This window comes from Barbus barbus (genome assembly GCF_936440315.1).
Source record: "Barbus barbus genome assembly, chromosome: 31".
In the NCBI taxonomy this organism is placed as follows: Eukaryota; Metazoa; Chordata; class Actinopteri; order Cypriniformes; family Cyprinidae; genus Barbus; species Barbus barbus.
In genome coordinates this window covers 21,221,887-21,246,489 of record NC_136759.1, presented here as the reverse complement: position 1 = coordinate 21,246,489, position 24,603 = coordinate 21,221,887, and the positions used below count along the sequence as shown (strand labels likewise).

Sequence of the window (24,603 nt, the reverse complement as noted above, 5' to 3'; positions counted from 1 at the left end):
ATGTATTGTTACATATGTGTACATATTATTCTCATGTATAAAAGATGTGTTTGGGTTAATTAACCCACGAGCAAAACATTCATTCTCTGCTCAGATTCAGCTCATGCAGGTCAATCCACAACATTGGCTAGGATTAGATTATTTTAAACAATCATATTATTTGTAGATTTTTCTTCTTCAGAAATATTGAAGGATCAGATGGTGGATCGGCGCCGGGAGATGATGTATGTGGCCCTGATCGTCGGCGGAGGCTGGACACCTGGATGAGCCCCGGGGACATATCCCCAGTCACCGTAGCCACCCGATCCGGTTCGTATCCAGTCCAGATTGTCACTGCAGTCACCAGATCCAGTGTGTATCCAGATCAGATGGTGGATCAGCACCCAGAGACGACCTCTACAGCCCTGAACGTCAGCGGAGACCAAGACACCGAGATGAGCACCAGATACAGATCCCCAGTGAGGACCCCGCCACTTAGACAGCCATCGGGAAAGACCACTGGAACCAGTTGAACTGTTGGAACTGAACTGCTGGTTCGTTTGGCCAGAGGAGAACTGCAAGTCTGGGGCCTCAGGCATCTGCTGGTAATCCTGCCCTGATTTATTGCCTGGTCAATAAATGACCGCTGGCATGAAATATATCAGAATATTGAGCATGTGAAAGTCACAGTTATTCAATATTATAGATATTTCATTTCTGCAATTTGAAATCAAACTTCTTGCCATTTTATCAAATAGCTGAACTCAGAGAAGGTTGAAGATGCATTGTAAAAACTGAATTTCCAGCGCTGCCTGTTTAAGTGGACCCCTAACAAGAGAAAGTCGATCCAGTATTAACATGCAGGAAGCACCGTTGTCTTAGGTCCTGCGTATTAAGCATATGGCACTTAGTCGATGCAAAACACTGAATTATTTATAGGAAAAAAATAAATTCAAGTCATGAAAGACAAACCCCAAGAGCCCTGGCCAGACTGGAGATTAAGGCAGAGTTGGCAGGGAAAGTTGGAGCCTGTAACAAGCTGTGAATCTGAACACCTTCATGAGAGAATTAACAGACTGAGTTACAGCCACCAAACTGGGAAGTGGCCATGAGATGCTTAGACAAATACAGGTGCCTCAATGTTGCATTTGTTTCTTGAAAACACAGAGCTTTTCACTTCACAAGATGTTAACTGATGGACTAGAGTCGTGTGGATTACTTGTGGATGATTGTGATGTTTTTATCAGCTCTGATTCTGACGGCACCCATCCACTGCAGAGGATCCATTGGTGAGCAAGTGATGTAATGCCAAATTTCTCCAAACCAGTTCTGATAAATAAACAAACTCATCTACACCTTGGATGACCTGCAGGGAGAGTACTTCTCAGCAAACTGTCATTTTTGGGCAAAATAGTGCTTTAACTTTATTTCAGTATTTAGTCCTTTGATCGCAAGTTAGTTTATCCTTCAACCAAAACAGACATCCTACTTTGACGTCTAGTCAATGTTTAGTCTGGTGTCCTAACCACTGTCTGCTCATCCATGTTTTGAACTTTTAGTCCAAAGAAATTGATTGGTTCTACTTGTTGTTAGGACCCGGTTTAACAGAAACCTTAACAGAAATCAATCGGCTAGATATTATATCAGCATTAATCATATTAGTGTCTGTATCAACATTTTATTTGATGTCAACAACAAAAGTTTTGGCATTACTGCAGTCTTCAGTGTCAAGTGATCCTTCAGAAATCAGTCTAATATGCTGATTTGCTGCTCATTTCTTATTATTATCAAAATTGAAAACAACTGTGGCACAATTTTTGTTGAAACCATGGAACATATTTTTCTACATTCTTTGAGGAATAAAAAGTTCAGATTTATTTGAAAGACTTCTTTAACATTATAAATGTCTTTATTGTCACTTTTGATCAATTTAATGCATTCGTGCTGAATAGAAGTATTAATTAGTATTAAAAAATTTAATTTAATTTAATTTATTAAATGTTAAACTTAATTTTATTAAATTTTATTAAGTTAACTTAGGGTAAATTCTGATTTCTGACAAGTTATTTCCTGTGAAAGTCTCACATAGTTAGCATGCGGTGGTACAAGCTTCATGTAATGTTCTTTTTTGGCACATGGAGAAAAATGATTTATTTTTGAAAAATATTCATTTTCCTGCAGGTATTATCAGCTCTGACCAACCTGAGATTTATGAATAAATGCAGGAGTCGTAAGTTGCTTTGCTCTGAGAAACGGATATCTGCATATCCAATTCCTTTGGGAACAGATTAAAAATAAGTTTCTTCAAGGAATCCGATACTGGTTTTACTTGTATGAATGTTTGAAGCCCTGCTTCTCGTTTAGCACCGAGTTCTTGGCTTTACATTGATAAATATTGAGTTTGACATTTCATTCTTCCTGGTGAAGCAGAGTACAGTGTGCCTGCTGTCTATAAGCTTCTATTCATCGTGAAGGTGATGCACTGTAGCTAATACACTGGCTGTATTGGACTTGCAATGTATTCTCGCCTATATATCAAACAAATCTCTGTTCTAAACAGTTCTTTCATCTTCTTATGAGTAAATAAACATTGAGGTATCCACCTATCATAAGGAAAACATTGACCATGCTGCTTGTACCTGCTATGCATAAGCTGACAGGTTAACACGTAAAAAGCTCACACAAAGGATAACTTTTATTCAGTGTTTGGACCCCTTTGCCTTCCAAACTGTCTGTGGAATTACAACGGCAGATGTGGTGTAACAAAACGCTCCTGTAGCAGTTTGCATGCAAATTCGATCATACATACCTTCTGAACACAGAAACGCATTCCAAAGAAGAAATCCAAAAGAAATCCAAAGATTGCACAGCTATTAGGATGTGTGTGTGTGTGTGTGTGTGTGTGTGTGTGTGTGTGTGTGTGTGTGTGTGTACATATATATATTATATATATATATATAATTTTGGAATTAAAGGTGGCCAAAAACCAAATTAATCATTTGACTGTTCCTGAAACGGTATTGAAATTTTTCAAAAAACATATGAAACTAACGTAGTGCAACATTTCCAAAAACACTTTTCAAACTTTTCATAACTATATTTGTAAAAAAATAAGAATAATAATAAAAACTGAAAAATAATGATTCAGAATAAATTAGTCATTTATGAGCCATTAAATGAATCATTAAATGTCATTGACTCTCTTACACAATTATTCGTCTTAAAAAGGTCACATAAGACTACACAAAACACCCGCTGACCATTGATTAGAAACAATCGAGTGAGCGATCCATCAAATGGAGATCTTTCCCCTCAGCCATTAAAAAATGTATGGCTGATCAAAGGCGGTTAACAGATGCTTTAGGGGTTTTCTCTTTAGGAGTCCGCCTTCCATCTGTTCTCCGCTGGCATTGCCATCATGAGCCTGCTTACAGGCTCCTCACTAAAGCACTCCATAGGAACCATTTTGCCCTGAGCAATGGGGAATGAAAAACAAGTGGCCAAGAAAAGCTTTTAATTTTCCCTTCATTAATGGCTTGATGACTTTATTCTGCATGGAGAATTAGTGCAACTAACTAATCAGTGTCGATACCGATACTTTAGCTTTTTCTTCTCCAACAACTTAAGAAGGAAAGGTTATAAAAAGAAGCATAATGATTCCCAGAGGGATGCGGATAACACCCTAGCAGACTCTCAAAAGTCTTTTTTAATCATCTTTGCCTGAAGCCATCATTATTTATGTGCAAGTTTATAACCGTGAGATGTATGGAAGCACTTTAATGTCTCTGAAGAGTGACACTGGTGTATGTTGCTCATTGTAGGACAATACGCTGCTGAAAATCATCTGAAATGATCTAACTCTTTAAATGAATGTGAAATCAACTGACATTTGTTAGTTTATTGCAGGGAGGGTTAAGCAAAAAACAGTCCAAGAGTGCACATCAATTAGGCCAAAAAACCTCAATGTGGGTGCTCTACCACACAAGAATATGGACGAAAACATAAGCACACCACAGCTCCAGAAATATAGAAATATTTAATTATGTTCTCACCACAGGTGACGTTTCGAGCTTAAACGCTCTTCATCAGATACATGACAACGCCCTTACAATGTCCTCCAAAAATGTGGAAACGCCCTAGAAAAGTGTTTTTTTTTTGGACAATATTGGCATGAATCCTTTTTAATTTGTGATAATTTTGCACTACGAAAACATATTGTATTACATAAACAGTTTATACATAGAAAAAACTTACATATCCACCATTAGCAGCTATTACAGCTCTGCATAATCTGTCAGTTTATTCAAACATTGACTTTGAATTGGCAATCAATTGTTGAAGCTACAGTATTAAGGTGTGCTGACCCAAAACTCTTTTATAAACTTGGGCCAAGTTTAAACCAGTAACCAGGCGTCACAGCTGGCAAAGGGGCATGTCTGACTTTGACATGTATATATTGCCATTATTATGTTTTATTGCTGGTCTTCAATGATAATGTCAAGTTACTTTAATGTATTTGCACCAAAAAATGATAAGGATTTATGCTGATATCGTCCAAAACACACTTTGCCAGGGGTGTTTCCAAACTTTTGGATGGCAGTGTATATACAAACAACACTAAATCACATGATTGCCCACAAATCATGTAAGAAAATGGAAAAAAGCAAACCACATAAAGGTGAAAATAGCAACAAATTACAAACACCAAATACATGTCACTCAATACCTGACTGCAAAACATTCAAAATTAAACCAAAGAAAAAAAGCAAAACATTAAACATTAAAAATATAAAAAAAACATGTTACCCTCTAAATCTTTACAATAATTCAAGAAAAGGGTGAATATCAAAATCTTCATTGAGACCATTAGGAGATAAAGTATTCAAAGTATTATTCCAATATGCTTCATATTTTAAGAGTAAATTGTTAATATCACCCCCTCTTCGAGGTAATTTAACTGCTTCGATGCCAATATATTGTCGAAACCAAATGTTTAAACTTGGAAAAATGTTGTGCTACTGGACTTCTAGGGTCATGCTGCCTAATTGCACATCTATGTTCACCAATATGAGTTTTAAGTTGTCTACTTGTTTTCCCCACGTAGCCTGGGAGGGTTAACCCAAAAAATATTTATTCTCCCTCATGTCATTCCAAACCTGTATTTTTTTCCTTCAGTGGAACACACAAGTAATGAAAGTGAATAGGAGCTGTCAAGCTTCAGAATGACAAATAAGCATCATAAAAGTATCATAAAATTTGTCCATATGATTCATGCACTATATTTCAAGTTCATACGATAGCTTTGTGTAAGAAACAGGCTGCAATTTAAGTCATAAGTCACAAAATCTTGACGTCTACATCAATTGTTATGAAATCTCAGTACAAATCAGACTCAGTTCTTGACCCAATGATTCACTTTTTTGTGTGTAAGCAGATTTTGTGTGTAAGCAGTTGAAAAACAAAAAACTGTACATTTACATGTATTCATTTAGCTGACGCTTTTATCCAAAGCGACTTACAATTGCTATATATGTCAGAGGTCGCACGCCTCTGGAGCAACTAGGGGTTAAGTGTCTTGCTCAGGGACACATTGGTGTCTCACAGTGGATTCGAACCCCGGTCTCTCACACCAAAGGCTGTGTCTTATCCACTGCACCATCACCACCCCTGTAAAGCGGCATATGACAAAACTGTTAGTGTGAATGCTAATATAGTTATTGTTATACTTATCTTTAGCATTTTTTGGTGTGAATGGGCCTTTACTTGCCATTTCTTTGTAATTATTTGTGAAATTTACTAGCAATTTCTGAGTAAAAAATGTTTCTAAACTAATTTGTGTGTGTGTGTGTGTGTGTGTGTGTTGTTAGGCTTGACAGTCCCAGTCGCCTGCCAAGAAAAGACCTGCCAAGATTTTCTTTAAAAAATGTACTTTTGTTCAACAAGCAAAAGCAAGTAATACAGATTTGGAACAACAGTGAACACAAAAGTGAGTAAATAACTCCCTGAATAGGTCTATCTATTCCCTTAACTTCAGTTTTTTTTTTTTTTTTTCTTGAAAAGGAATAATAAAAGCAACAAAAAGAACAAAAATATTATATGATTCATTCATATGATTCATACACTAAATTAAAATAAGACCATATGATAGCGTTGTGTGAGAAACAGACTGAAATTTAAGTCATAATTCACAAAATCGTAATGTCTAAATCAACTCTCGTTGGTGACTTAGAGACTAATCTATTCTATTGTTCAGGGGTGCGTTCCCTAAAAGCAACTATGGTTGCAAGCTCCGTCGTTACCAATAGAGTTCAATGGAACTAACGACCACAGTTAGCTAACGATGCTTTTGGGAAACGCACCCCAGAGTGATTCGTTTATAAATCAGGGCTGTGTTTCTCGATAACGATTGATCTTAGTGCTTAAGAACATTTTCTACGAGTCATTTTACGAAACTTTGTTATTGTTTCACATGCATTTTTCCTTGAGTTACGATGCTTTTAGGAAACAAACCGTAATATTAAGATCTGTTTTACGACCTTCTTAGGCTAACGATGCTTTTGGGAAACACAGCCCAGACTGATACTAGTTCATCTCACTGACTCAATGATTCAACCTTTATCAACAGACTGGAAAGTTCTGTTTCTCACACAATGTAGTGTATACATAATATGGCCCACTTTTATGATACTTTCAATCTCATTTTAGGCTTGACATTCCCAGTCCCCATTATACTGAAAAGAGCAGCCAAGATTTTCTTACATGTTTAGAACAACTTGTGAGTGAGTAAATAACTCCCTGAACCAGCTGAGCTATTCGCTTACCTTCCTTCAGTTTTTCTACACAAGGAATAACAAAAGTAAAAAAAGAAAGAGAGAACACAGAAGATTTGGGCTCTACAGAGGGAACCTCGGGCATTCAGACCTGAGCAGTGATGTGAGGCTTGGCCAAGAGTTTGCTCAGACTGCGGAAATGCAGCAAAGCCATCCATGCAGATTATAGGAGCTCTGCAGCCTGGCACATCTTTTTGTTGCTGCCATCCTGTCTTGAGGAGAGAGGGAGAGGAAGAGAGGGAGAGGAGGGGAGGTAGCAGAGGAGGCTTTTCTCTGCGGCAAATTCTCCAAGCCCTCTCATTCTCCGCTCCTCGAGGCCTGTCTTATACAACAGAGTTTTGTTTGTGCACATCTGCTCTGAGGAGATTAAAATTACATCAAAATATCACAAGAGACCATCTCCAGAATTACTCACATGTGTACATTCCAAACGAAACACTGTTGCTTCGAGGCTAAAAGTAAGCTAGAAAAAAAAAAAGACTCCTGTGTGTTCACCAAAACTAGGCCCATCACAGCAGTTAGTCACAATAGGTCAAAGTCCTGTGGGCTAAAACAAGGAAAGCTGAATGTGTTGGAAACCCATTAAAGTTTGATCAAATCAGACTGTAGCTTGCAGGAGTCAGGTTGCTCAGGGTTTTATCAGTCCAACGGGAAACAAAATTGTGTTTATAATGTATCAGGATGATATTGTGAGTGCTTTTGGGGATGAAATAATCACTGGATTTGCCAGGTCTGTAGCTTCAAAACATTACAACATATTCAGGGTTTTCTTTGAGGCACTTAGTAACTAGAAACTCTGCTTTGTTTTCTGCCAGCAAAAATAAGTTTGAACGCATTTTTCGCTACTGTTGGCACACATTTGTCTCCCTGGACCACAAAACCAGTCTTAAGTGTCAATTTTTCTAAATTGAGATTTATACATAATCCATCTGAACGCTGAATGAATAAGCTTTCCATTGATGTATGGTTTGTTAGGATAGGATAATATTTGGCCGAGATACAACTATTTGAAAATCTGGAATCTGAGGGTGCAAAAAAATCAAAATACTGAGAAAATTGCCTTTAAAGTTGTTCAAATGAAGTTCTTAGCAATGCATATTACTAATCAAAAATTAAGTTTTAATATATTTATGGTAGGAAATTTACAAAATAGCTTCATGGAACATGATCTTTACTTAATATCCTAATGATTTTTGGCATAAAAGAAAAATGGATAATTTTGACCCATACAATGTATTTTTGGCTATTGCTACAAATATACCCTAGCGACTTTAGACTGGTTTTGTGGTCCAGGGTCACTTTTTTTTTTTTTTTTTTTTTGCATTGTTGTGAAAGATCCTACAGGATCATATTCCTCTTTGTCAATGCTTGGTCACAAACTGCTATTCCTTTCTTGCTAATTAAAAGAGTGTATGTTAATCAATTAACACTAGTAGACTAAAGCTCAGTGTTAACCACGCAAACTGTTTACACTCCACTTGCATATGTGCCTTGAAGATATTTGACCTAATTCGTTAATCTCCAAGGTGGCAACATTGCCTCAATTTCGTTGTTCCACAATTGACCAACAAACCACCGAAGACAAAACAACAACAATAGACAGTAACGTTTGAAAAAATACAGAGAAACTTTATCGCCATAACTTCTGAAGAGAAATAACGCAGACGCGTAAACATTTGAGAGTTCATGCATTGAGTGTTTGTGTTTATGCACATTTGGAGCACACAAAGCATATCTTAAGTGTTCGCGACAAAATGAAGTAAATACATTTGCTAGAGTGCTAACTGAAAACTCTTTTTAATAAGACCATTTTAGCTTCAGTAATATAATGTGATGTGTCATTTAAATTAAATTCAGTAACATGTTTTTATTATTAAGACAATTTAGACAAAGCACAGTCTATTATTGTGGTATCGTCTATTTCAGATAACCTCATCCCTTTATATCACATACAAACAAACGAGCTGTGTTTGATAGCTTTACATTTCAGTTAAATTAAGTTTAAGATTGGACAAGGCTCTACAATGATTATCAAAACCTGGCTAGAAATGATTTTTCCTACTATAATATAATTTTCACATATGAATAATATTGTTTTGCACACTATACACGAGATGTGCATGCATTGGTAGAGACTTCTATTCCAAATGACTAATGCATTTGAAAATTACAATTAAAAAAGACTAGTTTTAGGGCCCAAACCAGAGCCCATGAGCCACAGCTGGCCTGTGATGAGTTTAAGGGAAAAAAGTAAGGGAAAAAATAATGTATATTAAAAAAATAATAATAATTAGGATTTGAAAATGTTACACATTCATTACATTTTTATATAAAATATTTGGATACAATTCAACATTTTCTTTTGGCCCAAAGACCTCAATCGAATTAGTTTTTATATTAAAAAATATATTAAACATTTTGGGCACCTCTGGTTTAGAGGACACAGCCAAAGTTAGAAAAAAACTGTTTTATTAAAAAGAAAAAGAAAAGAAAAGAAAACAACGCTTATTACAGCTTAGCCCACCTTGTGACTGGAGCTGGATTGAGGGTGCAGAATCAATAACTCTATAGGTCCTGATTCAAAAGCAGAGTGTTTTGGACTTACATATACAATTATGAAAAAAAAAACACTCCATGTACTCATTCTGCTTTTTATTTTGAATGTTTTGAAAAAATGACAGTTTAATCTATACGTATGCCGTCTATCTGAAGGCTTAACAATTTACCTCATTTTTGAAAATAAACATACACATAATGGACCTGTAAGAGATTTGTGCATTAATCTGTCAGAATAACGTTAGCTAGCTGCTATGCATGCAATTCTTCAGAGTCTGCTTTGGCAACATATGTGACAGTATAATTTCCGGCTACATTGTTATATTATTGCAAAGCCAGAAATAAGTGAGTGCATGTTTGAGCAAGAGATATGTTACTTAAAAATCCAATTTAATAATTACAGTTTCTTCTAAATAATTTTAAACTATTGTACCATGACAGTTATGCATGGACAGACCTTTATACTTTAAGAATTTATCAGTGGAAGTGCACAAACATGTCATTACATGTAAGATTCAACTGAACTTAAGGATTGTTTGAGAGTTATAGTTTGACATTGAGAAGCAGAAATATGGATATGGTAAACTGGGTGTAATTATTAGGGCTGTAAAAGGCATGCTGCGTAATGATATACTGCTTGCAAATTTAACTTGTAAGAATTTTCAGGGTTATTTTCAACCTCATGTCTACAGATGGCATCTATGGCACGATTATTACAGTCATGGATATCTATTCATTTACTAGTGTGTATATGAACAAGAAACACATTTACAATCACTATATGTACCTTGTAAGTTATAAACCATGTTTTTGGGGGGCATAGAGTACAGTTCATTTTTTCCAATTTTAGGTTACCTTTGCCATCATATAACACTCAATTAAAGTTCTTGAAAAACACTGCATATTTAATAACACTGTTAAATGTAATTTTTATCAAATCTCAAAATGAATATCTATTTTTCAGACTGTACATTATAATTTTGTGATATTTAATTAACTTGTAGCATTTATAACAACTGATTTAAGCAATATATAGGCTCATTGTAAAAATGCACTTCTACCTACATTTGTGCAAAACTCCAAAAACGTATACAAACAACACACTTTCCCAGCTGAAATGAACACCAATGACACTAAATCAACAACAAATGTTAATTTTTACACAAATTATGATTACAGGGGAAGATTATTGATTAAAAGACTGTGTGGTTCCTTTCTCAATACATTTTGTCATTCACAAAAGCAGCACCATACGAATGGCTTTTCTGACATAGTAAACTTGCTTGTTAGCTCACCCGGTACAGCACTGCAGTTGCAATATAGAACGCTTGGGTATGAGTCTCATGAAACACAAGCCACAACACAGCTCAAAGGCTTTAAAGAAGTGAAAATTCCATTGCTTTTTGTGCAAATGTGTATTTAGCATATGTTAGGTTTACTACATGGTTTAGTGTAGGTGGTATGTTATTCTTAAATGTGACAGAGCATTGAACTTTTAGCACCAATTATCAGACATTTAATTTCTGAATTGTAGCGTTATGTACAACAACCAGTGTAATAAAACACTGACAGATTCATTTTCATCTATTTTGATAAAACTGAGCACTCGCATATTGAAAGCATTGTGAAATGTACAAGAAGCAACACACTACCATTTTTCAGAAATGTCAGCAAAGCCACGTTTTACCAATTAGCCCGGGTTGCATTTTGGCTTTTAATGCTTCATTCATTCAATTACACAAAATTGTATAGGATTGCAGTTTTACGTATGTTACTTAAACACAGAGAAAAAAGTCAAACGAGACATTAACCATTAGCAACTGCTGATCCAGTTGACCAATACAGTTGAAATGTTCTTCAGAATCTCCTATTTTGTGTTCAGCATAAGAAAGCAAGCAATTTGGGTTTGAAACGACATGTGAGTGAGTAAATGGTGACAATTTATTAATTAATTAATTTTTTTGGGGGGGGGGGGTAAACTGTCAAGGTCTAGGGAGGTCAGGGAAATGTGAATTCTGAAAGAAAATGTTGAGTTCTGCTTGATATTTTTTGTCTCGAAAATATTTTCATCCCTTTTCTCTTTTCTTTCCCTCGGCATGTGTGTGTTGTGTGTGTCTTTGTTGACACTTCCCTGAACTGTTCCAGTGAAAGGTGGAATCCTAAGCCTTTAAACCAATGCCTCCACAGAAATGCGGCAGAAGCGGCACAGAAAAGTCCGTGGAAATCCAGGCCTGAGATTTTCATTTCCCCTCCCTCTCCGCCTGTCTTCCCGTGCTCAACCCAACTTTCTCCCAGGCACCCAGACAATCATTTCTCCTGAGATAGATATTAATTACCAAATACTGTCCATCCCCATCAAGATGGGCAGACAGAGACGGAGTTGTATTTGGTTCAGCTCGCCTTCATTCCAGGGGTGAACTCTGACCGTGCCGCTAACGGATGTATCATATTCGATACTGAGCGGCTATAATGTTCTAGACTTTTCCATCCTCAGAGCCCTGCTCTTCTTTCGTTTCCATGGTTTCAGCTCATTCTCACTATAGCTAAGTCACTCCACATATTCTTAATTAAGGTCAAGAATGTATTTTCATTGCTCACTGTTTTCAGGGCTAAAACCAGCCACCATTACATAAAACACACTGACACAACTGGAGCGCATGTGCACAGAACATCTGTCTCTGTGCTGTGTGCATGTGTGTGAAAGCTGGGCAGCTCTATATTTAGTAAAGAAAAAAAAAAGAAAAAATAGGAGCGTCAATTAATTCAAGCATTTAACTTGTATTTATTTATTTATTTTCAATCTAAATATATTTAAACAGACTAAATATATTTTACCAAATAAATTTTGCATTTAATATATTTTTTACATTTACCCAAAATATATATTTTATAATATATGTTGGTATTTGAAGCTTTAAATATATATAGTTTCTTATTTTATGCTTATTAGCTTAATTTGAAAGATTACTTATATGTATTTAAGCATTCATACATTCTTATTTGAATTACAATTAATTACAATTACAATAAATTCAAAACATCAGAAATATTTAATGATTCTGTATTTCTTAATCAATTCTGTATTTCTTTAATAAATGTATTAAAACACAAAGGAAATTCAAATTTGCAAATTTGCAACTTTCCCCACACTTTATGGATGTGATGTTACATATGCAAAGACACAGTCCTCTGCATTATCATTTCTATGAATTCACTCATGGGTGATATTTCAGTTGTTGAGCTTCAATGGTAATTCAATTTCACCATACAAAGAATGCAAATGACTTTTGTTAAGCATCCCGCCTGAGTTTGATTTATAAATAAATTAATGTTTATGTAAATTAAAGTAGGCCTACTGTCTTTCTCCATTCACTGATAAAAGGCTGCTCCAAAGGGACTTGTGGTGTGTGGACAAAGAAGCTTGCGCTTGCCATTTATTCTATATATATATACTTACCAAAACAAGGCTGGGTATCGCAAACTACTCATCGCTACACTGCACACCACAAAGCATATAGCACAATTTGTTGCACTGTTGCATCTCAATATTTTCTGTATCATGGATAGTCTGTGAATCTGTTCACTTAAGTTTTGACCAGCATTGCATCTCATTCGCCTCCATTTAACTGAACTTTAGGAAGTAATAATAATAAATAAAATATAAAAAATAAAAACATAAATAGGCAATATCATGAGAAAAATCTTTTATTTTAACGTGTCCTTGTTACAGTGTAATTATACATTGAAGTAATGAGTAATAATAATTAACAGTAATGTACTTAATGTACTTACTATACGGTTAGGATTGGGATTAGGGTTTGGTTTAGGGTTACTTGCATGTAATTATGCATAATTAAGTTTTGTCATAATAGTAAAAACATGTAACAAGGACACCTTAAAATAAAGTGTTTCCCTATAGTTGTCATTCAGGGCAATGTAGCTTATATAATGCAGTTAAATGGCACTAAAATGTAAGATATTGGTGCATAAATGGCCCGTATGAGATTTTGTCTCATATTTATAATCATATGATACAGCTAAGCAATATCACATGAGCAATGAGTGCTGTTTTTGTCTCGAATAGTACAAGCGCAAATGTGACAATCATATTACACAACAGTTCACTAAGAAATTTATATTTTATTATAATTTTAACACAATATTGCCTGTTTTTTCTCAATTTTGTTAATGAAAATATTACCTAGAACTGTTGTGATTTATTTCTGAATAAATCTGCATTTTGAACGAATCTTGTGAACCAATGATTCAATGGCCCATTCATAAACAGAGCCATTTACATTCCTGAATGAATCAGCCATTTGAAAGAATCAAATCAATGAATTACTCATCAAATGAGTGTAATTAAATGTGTATAAATGTGTAATTACATGCTATTAATGTGTTAACTTTGCCATCCCTAGTAAAAACACAAATGGACATTTGGACATTCTGCATCATAAAAATGTGAAATAATGATAAGTAAAATATAAAAACAAAGCTATACTGTGAAATTCTAAATATGCAATTGTGTGAAATAAAGTCACAATTGCAGGACCTCATAAAGTCTGATGAATGTTGTATTATATAACATGATACATGTATATCAAGTCATATTATGAGAAATAAAGTCGTGATAACTCTGAGGCGAAAATGGGTTGGTATAAATTAGCAACAAGAGAGATGGACAGTGAGAAAAATACCTCATCATTATCTAGGAGAACCAGCGGTCGAGATAGTTCAGGTAATTTAGCGGAAAGACTCCATGGCTGAATAAATACACAGTGGCTGCATGAGATTAAATCTGTAATCATTGGAGTGTTGGCTAGCACATAGATGGAGAGTCATTAGCCAGCAGGTGCACAGAGTACTTGTACCATTATCTGACATTACTGTGCCGCATCTCAGCCCTGAATATCACATTCAACAAGCACAGGAAAGGTTAAAGCAAGAGGACCAGAGACCTGACAGCCCAGAGAGGCTAAACCGTTGGTTTCTACACTCGCTCACTCACTCCAACCCTCACACATGCACAGGCATGCATTTAATGTGGAGTCACAATAATTATGCGCGACAGCTGAACTTTCTGCTAGTGGCTGTTCTGTCATGACCATATTTCATTTTGGTTTATCTCAGAGTTTCCACTTACTCCACTGAAATGTGTCTTGTGTGTGCATGTGTGTGCTTGTATCCTTAAACATCATGTTTACTGAGACATAGAAATGAGTCGAAACATATTTCGTCTAATAAAACTCCCACACAGTTTGTAGCAAAATTTGCAGATTTCTCACAGAGACTTGATGGGTCAATATGGCATATTAGATATAATCGGGGGCTGACTAGTTTTAATCATATGTTCTACTAACTTTTAGAAATTTTTAAATTGATCTAACCCTCCTTATTAACAAAAATCATTATATCTAAGAGGTTAATAATTTGCTTTGCAGTGTGAAGAGTAAAATGCTAAAACGTTGCCTTTAAGACCAAGATGAAGCCTCTGTAGAACATGCAATTGGTAAACACCAACATAATTAATATTAATATTAAAAATTGTTGTGTTATACACTTATTTCCATGTGTTTATTAACATACTAAAGTTCATGTAAAGTACTGGATTATAATTTGAATTGATATTACTTTTGAATTTAAAATGTTTAACATGTACTACATTGTAATTACACATTTGTAACACACATTACAAATGTGCAATTACAAATATATTTAAATAACTCCCATACAAGTTTAAATAGGAAACACATCAAAGTATATGTTGGTTTACCATAAATGGGGAATGCAATGGACAATGCAATGTCTGTCTATGCAGAAACTTAAAAAAAAAAAAAAAGATTCTATTGTATACAAATGAAGAAAACAGAAAAAAAGCTGTGGTGCTCCCTTTTGTCAAAACCTTAACACCCATAATGCACTTTTGATTTTGGTGCCGGCCCTCTGTTAAGCCGATTGTCCGTGGGCGGGAATACAAACATGTGCAAGTTCAATTGTTGTTTTAACAAAAGCCTTTGAGCACAATATATATATATATATATCACTGTAAAAAATTTCCGGGATTTCACAGCATGCAACTGTAATTGTTACGATGCTGTGCGGAACAAGGAGCGCACGACGAGGATATACAATAGTTTTTCCTTTAATCAGGATTCCAGGAGCAGATACAAACAGGGGAGTGCACACACATCAATGATAGCAACAATAACCGACGGTCAGACTAACAAACACAGGAACTTATAAAGGGGCAGATAATTGGGGAGGACAGGTGAACACAATGACTAATCAAACTGAACTAGGTCAAAGGGGAAAACAGAAAACCCGACACGGAACAGTCACAGGGGAAAACAGAAAACCCGACATGTAACATTTCGCCCCCTCCCGGCAAGGCGTGACCTCACGCCGTAACATAACAACTGAGGAGGGAGGGTGGGGGCTCTGGAGGAGGATGTGGAACAGGAGGGTGGCAGAAAAAAAAAAAAAAAAAAACATAGAATCCAAACAATAAGTCCATGGGGGAGTGGAGGGTGGGAGGAGCCAAGGGGGAGCCAGGAACAGGAGGGGCCAGATGAACACCCAGGCCACAGTCCAGATGGTGGCCCACGGGGGAGCCGACGGAGGGAGGAGCCATGGTGGAGGAGTGACCGCCGACTCCATGGGGCCGACCAACGGCGGCGGAGCAGGTGGTGGTGGAGCCCGAGGTGGAGACAGAGAGCCGAAGAGCCAGGGTGACGCCGAAGATCCGGAGGTCCAAGGCGGAGCAGATGTCTTCGGCGACCTCGGCGCAGGCGGAGATCCGGATGGCCGCGGCGGAGCCGGAGCGACAGAGGACATAGGTGGAGCAGGAGGGAAGGAGGAGCCCAACGGAGCCGGAGGGACGAAGGGACGGGGCGCAGCCCAAGGAGAGTAGTCCTGAGGTGCAGGTAGGGGGACGACTGACCAATGCGGAGCCGGAAGGACGAGGGAGCCCGGTGGAGCTGGTGGGCAGACGGGATCCGGTGGAGCCGAGGGAGCTTGAAGGCATGGTGGAGCCGCAGGGTCGCCGGACTGAGGCGGAGTCTGGGTCTCGGAGGCTGAGGGCGGAGACGAGGGATCCTCCAGACTCAACGCCAACAGCACTGGAGATCGGCAGACCAGCGGCGAGCCCACGCCACAGATGGTGAGCTGAGGGTGAGCAGAGGGGCTGACGAACTCCAGTGATGAGGGTGATGGAGTAGGGACCAGGTCAATGAGAGGCGGTGGGAGAGGGAGGTTGGGTGGGATAACTTCCCAGAAATCTAACACCGGAGCTGGCTTCAGGATGATTGTGTCAGTGTGAAAGTCAATGAGGTTTCCCAGGTCCAGTTCATGCTCACCCTCAGCGGTGGCGCCGTGGGCGGGGCGTTCCTTCGCCCTCGCGATCTCCACAGCTTCATCCACCGTCGGTTGAACTGCCGGCTCTCGCACCTGGTCAGACACTTGGGGCTCGGGCTCCGGGACGATCGGTAGCTCTGTCGCTCCAGATGGAGATGGCTCAACGACCGCGGCAGGCTCTGGCTCTCCGTCTGCGGTGGGCTCGGGCAGCTCCGCGCTGCGGGGTGGTAGCGGACTGGGCACTGGGTCCCGAGTGGGGCTGGTGTCATTATCTGCGATGTCCACGGTGAGTTGTGATCTGCAAGACACCAGCACCCACTCGATAAATGCGGCGAGGCTCTCTCGAGGACCGTCCCCGGACAACTGCCCACGTGTGGTGTTGTTCAGTCCAGCTTTGTAGAACGTGCAGAGGCAGTAGTCCGGGAAGTGTGTTAAGTTGGCCAGGAACAAAAAATCCTTGGTGTGGTCCTCGAGAGAGCGGTCCCCCTGCTCCAGCAGGATGACGAGGACAGCGGGATCCATAAAAAATAAAAAACTTGACAAAAAACGGGAAACAAAACGGGGAAAAAACACGCCACAATCTTACTGTTTCGGTCGGTTATTCTGTTACGATGCTGTGCGGAACAAGGAGCGCACGACGAGGATATACAATAGTTTTTCCTTTAATCAGGATTCCAGGAGCAGATACAAACAGGGGAGTGCACACACATCAATGATAGCAACAATAACCGACGGTCAGACTAACAAACACAGGAACTTATAAAGGGGCAGATAATTGGGGAGGACAGGTGAACACAATGACTAATCAAACTGAACTAGGTCAAAGGGGAAAACAGAAAACCCGACACGGAACAGTCACAGGGGAAAACAGAAAACCCGACATGTAACAGTAATATTTCACAGTAAATTACATTATTATCACTTTACAGGCTTTTACTGTGAATTTCACAGTATAATACCGTATTCGGGAAATTTACTGTGAAAATAATGTAGGCGGAGCAGTCACAGGAAACTACTGTGAATTCCTTCCCGCCTCCGCGCGCTGTGTCATCTGACTGAGCTCTCTGGTCTCCTCCATTTTCTCATCCGAGTCCAACGAATTCAGCGGTAAGTGTTGAAATATAAAATTAAATGCCTTTTTTTTATGATAGTGCATGTAATTTAAAAGTATTAACCAAGCAGAGTTAGTTGTAGGTTCTGTTGTCACATTGTTAACGGTTAGCTTACTTGTGTAGGTTTGAGTGCCCCAGTTTTTTTTAACTATAAACAGACATTGGTTGTAGTAATTGTGTCGTATTAAGTTAGTAGCTAACTGTGAGACATTAGTTAATTTTTGGAGCCTCATTTCGAAAAAACAAACCCCAAAACATTCTCAGCTTTAGATTTTCTTAGTGCTAACAGCAACCCCTTTCCCTTATTAACGTTAATTGGCCTCCCCCAAGCAGCCTTAGTCTGCTTCATCAACTGAAAAATGAAGTGCATATGTATGTATATATATCTGATAGTGCATGTAATTTAAAAGTATTAATCAAATAGTTGTAGGTTCTGTTGTCACATTGTTAGCGGTTAGCTTGCGCATATAGGTTTGAGCGTGCCATTATTTTTAAACCATAAACAGACGTTGGCTGTAGTATTTATACCATGTTATGTGACTAGCTAACTGTGAGACATTAGCAAATTTTTGGAGCCTCATTTCGGGAAAAAAAAATGTCATTATCTCTTAACTTTAGCTTTTCTTAGTGCTAACAGCGATCTCTTTCCCTGTGTAGGTTCTCTCCACAGAGGTGACCGCTCGGGAATAAAGTTGTATGTAAGGTAAAATGGGCTTATTATCGTTATTATCAACCAGAGAAATTATAGTGTCCTGGATTATGGCAAAGGTTCACGCTTGGCGTCTTTTTTGAAGCTGCCAGCGTTTGTTTTACATTATAGTCCTATGGAGTAAACAGTGCTCTCAAAAAAGTTCCGCTTTTTAAAACACCACCGCAGCGTCTTTTTCTGCAGCTCAGAGTGTCTTTTCAAGTTGAAAAACTTATCTGAAAGAGAAAAAAAAACCGCATTGCGTCAAGGCCTTTTTGACAGCTGACCAATGACAAGCGAGTGGTGAGTCGTTTCCATAACAACAAAAACAACTACAAAAAAGGAGCATCCAACTGGAGCTCCTGGACTAAATTGTTGGAAGCACCGAAATAGTTTCCTTCCCCCGTATAATGTCGCACTCCCACAAACGTCGTTGTGAACCGACATTACACTCCCTATTAACTTCAAAAACCGACATTTCTGCAGCACAGTGATGCAGCTGTTGTTATAGCAACAAAAGACGCACTAACCAAACACTGCCAGCTTTTTATTTTACTAAAAAAGTGCTCTTGTCAACTTTTTCTAATCAAAAAAGACGCCAAGTGTGAACACGCCCGTAGAGTAAATTCATCTAAAATGAGTAACGTTAACTGGCTTCGTCATATTTTTTCTTCCCTGCTGTGTGTGTGTGTGTGTGTGTGTGAGAGAGTGATACCGAGCAGCAGTTGTCTGCGTCGTCAATTGAAAAATGATAAATCGATAAAGGTAAGGGATTATTTGTGTGCAAATTTTGACTGTGCTACCTTAGGTACAGATTATGAACAGTTAAGTCTTGTTGTACTCTTTTTCTCAAATTAAATAAAATTGACAAACGCATATAACAACATTTCAATACTAAACATTTAAATGAAAGCTAAAAACAATTCAAAAAATTAAAACAACATTACATATATAAATTATTAAAATATTAAAATAATAATATATACAATAATTTCATTTTTATGCAGTATGGAGTACTAAATTAACTCAAATTAAATTAAACTAAAACTGAATAAACAACCTATACAGACATCAACACTGAGGCAAGCACACATGTTTTAAAACGTGTTTTAAATGCAAACAAAAAGATTGCCTCACTGCCTGAAGTCAACATAAACGATTCAAACCTGCTATCACTTCTGAACTCAATCATTTGGTCTTGAAAAAATGTTTTAAAAGGCCTATATTTGCTCTAACTGTCTTGGTTTTAAAACAAAACAATTAATCTATTATGAAAATGACAGATTTGTAATATCAAAACTGTTAAGTGATTAGTTATGTTAAGTATTAGTTAGGTTTTATTTTAATAATGAACACACTGGTTTGTAGTGCAAACAGTTTTACCATTTACTTGTTATTCTTCTTGTTATTTCCCTACAGCGGCTAATGAACCGGAAGTCTCACACTTTCACAGAAAACGGCTTACGTCTGCGTTGAAAAATAAGGTGAATTGCAACACTTTTCTTTTAAAATTAGTAATCTAAAACTCAGTAGTTATAGTATGCCGCCATCCTACTCTTTTCACTGTAATTTTTTTTTTTCACTCTAAATAAATCTTGATTTTTTTTTTTTCTGAACAGTAGTAGCATTCTACTGATCATCTTCAGCATGCGCAGCTCAAAACAGAAATGCAGAACATTAAGTGAAAGTGAAAGACATACGGCCAAGTATGGTGACCCATACCTGCAATTTGTGCTCTGCATTTAACCCATCCAAAGTGCACACACACAGCAGTGAACATACACCCGGAGCAGTGAGCAGCCATTTATGCTGCGGCGCCCGGGGAGCAGTTGGGGGTTCGGTGCCTTGCTCAAGGGCACCTCTGTCGTGGTATTGAGGTGGAGAGAGCGCTGGACAGTCCTATCAGTCCTATACGTAACCTTATAACGAACGCACTATTGTAAAAAATTTTGTGAATATTTAGGGTTTCGCTGACGTTTAATGCTATCTTTTATTTAAACAAAACTTTATTTTTGTATCTGTGAGGCATCCGTTACATATTTTCCTTTTGTGTTAACGTCAATTATGACTTTCGAATGTCTGACTTGACTCTTGGTAATGTATCCCCCCCGCCCCCAAACATATGATTCGACTATCGGCAACATTCGAAAATCCCGATTTGGCTATGAAAATCCTTAGTCGGGGACACTGCTACTACTGTTCAGAAATTCACAGCGTTTTATTATAATAGTGTTCTCATTATAATGTTATTTGTATGACAGTCCCAGTCATAGTTATTAATATTCTGCATTGTTGTTTGTCCTGCTCGTGCTGCGCACTGAAGAGATAATCACCGTAGTACTACTATGAAGCGCTTTACTGCAGCAAAACTCAACCAAATGCATCTTATATGAGATGATAAATATATACACAATATATATAAACCGGCTGAAATCACTCGTACCCTACTTGATTAGAAAAATCCAGTCTTTTACTCTGCCTGTGTCAATTTGAGTCTTGTTAAAGATTTAAATCCCTGCTGCCAAGATGCTCCACTGATTATGGAAAGTGAAACTTAAATATATACACTGTAAAAAAAATTCCGTAAAACTTACGGAAAAAAACTGGCAGCTGTGGTTACCAGAATTCTACCGTAAAAAATATGGTAGCAACGTTTTAGGTTTTACAGTTTTAACTTAAATTTACAATTAAATACCGTAACTTCTTTAACTGATATAATCTTAATATACCAACATATTAAAGTACTGAAATCTGTTTTGTTCCTTTGAAATACACTGATATCTACCAAATGCAGGTGATGATGAGAAAGTCACATGATGAGCCAAAGCCCATCACAAGCAACTTTTAAACAATAGAATATACAGAAGGTGCACAGTGTCATTCACACAAGCACTAAACACCATCATGGTGAGACTCATTAAACTGAAATATGCTATAAACATTAATTTAACAACATTAGATGTAACATACAACCCTAATAAACATAACCGATAAGAACAAAACTAAGAAGAAACATAGTTATTTCAAAGAAAAAAACATCAAATTCAAACATAATTTGAAATGGAATGCAGGGAATTCTGGGAACGTCAGTTTACGGTTTTTCCCTGTAAATTTTACAGGAACTTTCCGTTAACCATGTAACAGGTTTTTACCGTAGCATTTTCACAGTTTTTTACCGTTAAAATCACGATATTTTTTTACAGTGTAGGGGTAGTTGGATTTATTCACGCACGTTAAAATATTTATTTAAAGCCTTTATTTAAAGGCTCCTCCTATCAAAGTGTCGACTATTCGGGGTCACCCCTAAACAGTAGGTAACAGTATATCTGTTTCTGTTCCAGGTGACACAATGAAGACAAGGGCATGGATTCTGACATTGGACGGTCAATTTGAAGTATGCTGAAGATGCTTCTTGCACACTGGAATTTTACCAAAGGTAATTTCTACATAACATTGTACTTGAGGGCTTGCTTTTTATTTGGTGGGTTAAACAAGGAATGTTTGGATGTGTTGGGATTTTGTGAGCCACGCAGGACCACAGCAGCCAAGTGGTGACGACCCCCTTCTCACCCTCAAAAGTGGTTTGGAGACCAAACAAGCTGTGCTGGAGACCAGAGAGGAAGCTGTTTTTAAAAGTCATATATAAACTGATGTACACAGTTGTTTGCAAATGCTCTGACTGGATAAATCATACACTTCTACTTTGTTGCAGGACTGTTCTTGACTGTGTGTTTGTGATGGAAATGTTTTTAAGCTGCTGTTATTTAAATGATTAGGGTTAATATCACCTTGTTCTGTAACCTTTTGGTCTGTAATGCAACAGCAGTGACTGGGAACTGACACCTTTTTCATCCAACCTGAACGAAACTAACAGCTTTCTTCTCTGCCTTTTTGTTTATAGGTACTTCTTGGGCATCAATCCAGAGACGGCAGAGAGGACATATCAGCCACCAAGTCTGTACACTGATCAGGAAACTCATTGACTTTGAGTAGATGTCAATCTAGTGTGTGTAAGCAACGTTCCAACGCTAAAATGGACAAACTCAACTCTGGCTTTGTTAAGGTAGTCATGCAGTAAGATTATCACTGAATATGTTCTATAGTGTGTCCTGGTTCAGTGGAGAGAAGCATGACCTTCTGAACCTCTTTGCTGGAAAGTTTAGACAGAATTTATTAAACTGCAAAATAAAAGTGTACAATTGATTGTTTTTGTGTTTATTTGAATTGAACATATCTTTCCAGTGTTATAGGTTATTAAATGGGTTAACAGATAAAATGTAAATTGTAAATCTTATAATAAATTAAAAGCAAATATTAAATTAAAAGTGTTTAACAAATTTTATTGTAAATTAAAAAGAATACTGGCTACTGAATTGCATTACTATTACAGTTCACACTGTAATTCTATTGCAGAATGCTGCTAAATTGCAGTAATCTGGTGGCATTGACTGTGACTTCACAGCTAAATACAGTAATTCTACAGCAGAATACTGCTAAATTGCAGTAATCTGGTGGCATTGACTGTGACTTCACAGCTAAATACAGTAATTATACAGGAGCATACTGTGAAGTCACAGTATACAGCTGTCATTTCACAACTAAAAATTACAGTAACTTACTGTGAAAGTAATGCAACTAGTAGCCTGTAATTTACTGTGAATTTACGGTCAAATTTTTTACAGTGTATATATATATGTATGTGTGTATTCTACCCACATTCTGACTGCAGATTAATTATAAAAAGAGACAAAAGTGAGTCTAAGGCTTTACATCAAGGCCACAGATAATGAGTTAAAGCACAGATGAAATATATAATTAAACACCTACTGTTAACACAGTTATGTTACAGGGAATATCAGAGTTTTGTATAAACATGTACCTCAAAGTTAACTAAAGACCAAATTAAACAAATGTGTGACATAAGGTGATGAGTGGGAGAAATGAAAGTTTGAGGCGACAGCAAACTTCATAAGAAACTTCTGATTATATCAGTCTCAGAGCCATAGCTGTTGATGGTCTAACTGCAGGCTGATATCTGCTCATCTCTAAATAAACTGCTATTTTTAGGATTATCTGCCCATCTGTCACTGAAAATGCTCCAGGCGTCTTCTTACCAATTGCTTTTCATTTGGTGAAGGAACAGGTTGTCATCCTCAAACCCTTGTTTCTCATTCACACCTCCTCGCCCTAATTTTCATCTTTTCCACTATATGTATGACCATAGTCCATTTACACACCTTCCATCTCCATTCACCTTCCAGTTGTAATTGGTCATGTAAGCACTGCTATAATTACACTGAATGTAGTTCTTTTCGCTGCATGTGGTCTGATATTTTCAGTGACTTGTGCTAAAAGCATGTTTAGCCTAATCTTCCATGAAACAGATAAACATGAATGTGGCAATGTTTTATTATGTTGGTTGTTCAGAAATGTCCGGTGAGTGGCACTAAAAGGTTAAAGCTCTGTTGCGTTTAAAATTCACATACTACCTGCACTAAACTCTACCCTAAACCTAACCGATAGCGTTAACAAAAGCAAATGTGAGATAAAAACACAATTGCTGAAGCAACCATGCCTCTGCAAGTGTTTTTGTGTGATTTGCGTTTCAGGAGATTTGTACCTGAGTGCGGCCTATCACAAGTGCAACACTGTACAGGGTGCGCTACCAAGCAAGTTTACTTGGCAACAGATATGGAGCAACAGATACGGAGCTTGTTATGCTATGCAAATGTCAAAATGTGTTAGCTTACAAATCATGCACTGTGGTAAAAATGTTTCAAGGTCAAAATGTAGTATTGTGGAAGGAGTTGCATGAAAATAAGATTTTATTAATTGAAAATCTACCCCCGTAATTATAATTTGTTTGAAAAGAAATAGAAGTTGTTGGACTGTTACTGTTGCTAGTGTTTGGTATGTTCATGGAGGAACAATGTGTATGTCAAATTAATGTGTCACATTGTATTGCCATTCCTACACTGCTGAAAATCTATTTCATCTCTTTATTTTGTCCTTCACTTTTTGCCCCCAACACCAGCTTTCCTACAACACCATGCACAACCTCCTCACTTTTGCTGTATTTTTA

The 24,603-nt window shown here is 37.5% G+C and overlaps 1 protein-coding gene across 1 annotated transcript in view; it reads right to left on the bottom strand.

The window, feature by feature from the left end:
- LOC306851477 (cell adhesion molecule 2-like) overlaps nt 1–24,603 on the bottom strand; it is a 232,849-nt gene that overhangs the window by 196,062 nt on the left and 12,184 nt on the right. The gene's annotated exons all lie outside the window — the stretch shown is intronic.